Raw genomic sequence first — 2,147 nt, forward strand, 5'->3', positions numbered from 1 at the left:
AAGTGCACAAGAATGTAAACATACTGAGTATATGTGAATAGACACATAATAGTGCTTTACTTTACTTTATTTCTGATAAAGATCTTCAGGTATTTGTATGCCCTGTTGCACTCATACACACGGTGTTACCTCCACAAGAGGGCAGCAGAATGTTGGATTAGGAATCAATAATCTCTAATAAACCCGCTGCTTGAGGCTGATTAGTGAGGTTATGCTGCCACCTTGAGGTTTACTCGAAACTGTGATCTTATCATACCCCACATTTCTTTTCATAAAAAAGGAACACAGTGCTTAAAATGGATGTGAATCATTTTTTGAATTTGTGAATGAAAACTAATTATTTTCATCGACACGCTAATAAAACCATGCTTTAAGCGATGCTTGATCTTTCTTATAATTTCCAATAATAAAATCTGTGTCTCCCCACAAGCGGCTCATCTCTCAGTCCTTTATATTTTTATCTGTTCCTTCTAAAATGATTGAAAAAGAAAACAGAGATTTTTTTTTCATGTGACAACGTTTCCCAGTTTCTATGACTACTGTCGCCAGGCAACGATCAGACAGTGCACCGCCTCCTCCAGTGTAAAAGGAACTTAAACCGAGACAACCTTTCTCTGTTTCTTGACATCATTTGATTCACATGAGCTCATCTGACCATGTCACATTAGATTCGGTAGGCCTTATTCAATATCAATATTTAGTTTAGACACATTTATGTACTAAAATACTAAATGACCTTCCCTACGCAGTGTTTATTCATTTCTAAAAAACCTCTGTTTAGTAGCTTTACTCATACATATTTATAGTATTATATGAATTTCCTGACTATAAATAAGACATATATATAAAAACCCTAATTTCACTACTGCTTCAAATTAGGCCCTGTGATTGACTGGTGACCTGTCCAGGTTATACCCCTGCCTTTTGCCCAATGTGTGCTGGGATAGGCTCCAGCAGATCCCCTGACCCTAATTAGGAATAAAGAAGGTTTAGAAAATGGATGGATGGATGCTTCACATTATTTCTTGTTTGATTCTTCATGCTCAGATTCTTGTTAGACATAGAGTCTAACAGAGTGTACATAAAAAAAATCTAAAAATTGAGTGAAAATGCTTCCATATCTAGCCGTATGACTATTTCCTGCTAACATGGTTTCTATTAAATAAATTCCATACACACATATAATTGGATAAAGGTGGGAACAGATTCACAGCTACACAAGTAACTGTACTGTAGTACAGTACTGTAATGGTTCCTGTTTATAAATCACTGGGATTCAGAAAGAAACTCAGAAGGATTTCATAAGTTCTGGATGATTTTTTTAAAGCTAGGTTTATATTTATACATATGAAATAGTGTAGGCAGTATGTGGTATGACTAATAATAATAATAATAATAATAATAATAATAATAATAATAATAATAATAATATAGAATGCTCCTTGTGTATCAGGTGGATAAGAACTGATTTATTCATAAATAGTTTGAAGAATGTCTACACAAGAAATGTTGTATTTATGAAAATGATGTGAAAAGTATTTGTGTGCCTGAGTGGGTGTAAATGCAGACATAAAAAGTCTAACCAACATAAAAAACATTTACTTGTTTGACTTTACATCAGATCATTTGCATTGATTACTGAACTTTTATATCTGGAATATATATATTTTCATTATGTTTACAGCGTTAAGCAGACTTCTTTATACAGAGCGACTTATATAAGTGCTTTGGAGTCTTGATCAACAACCCAGGGACCAGGTATACCTTCGAGAACATGTTAAAAGGAGTCAAAATAACTTTAACTTTAATTTTAAGCCTTTACCCTGAGAGCTCATTTTGTGCTCTCAGCTGTCCGTGCTCTCGACCTTTTATGGAGTTTGGTGGGCGGTGCTACATGCAAATAAGCTTTGCACTCAGAAAATCTGCCTTTCGAAAATGTTTGTAAATCCTACAAAATGTTTTCAATCAAAGCAATCATTTACACGGAGCTTTACTAAAAGTGTGATAATTGAAGCTAATCTTAAGCAAGTTGACGGAAGTTAATAACGCTAGATTTTTTACTACAGAAACAAGTGGCGAAGTGTTGACTGATGATCAAGATCGGTGATGTTGACTTTTAAATAATGGCACAGAACACTGTTTTGACT

At 34.3% G+C, this 2,147-nt stretch overlaps 1 protein-coding gene across 1 annotated transcript in view; it reads right to left on the reverse strand.

Annotated features, from left to right (window-relative positions):
* Window positions 1-2,139: 2,139 nt before the first annotated feature.
* LOC131353964 (GTP-binding protein REM 2-like) overlaps window positions 2,140-2,147 on the reverse strand; it is an 11,752-nt gene continuing 11,744 nt past the window's right edge. Inside the window, exon 5 of the mRNA XM_058391137.1 lies at window positions 2,140-2,147. This exon is cut by the window's right edge and continues 851 nt beyond it. The gene's annotated coding sequence lies outside the window, so the exon portion shown is untranslated.

This window comes from Hemibagrus wyckioides, linkage group LG06 (assembly GCF_019097595.1).
Source record: "Hemibagrus wyckioides isolate EC202008001 linkage group LG06, SWU_Hwy_1.0, whole genome shotgun sequence".
NCBI lineage: Eukaryota > Metazoa > Chordata > Actinopteri > Siluriformes > Bagridae > Hemibagrus > Hemibagrus wyckioides.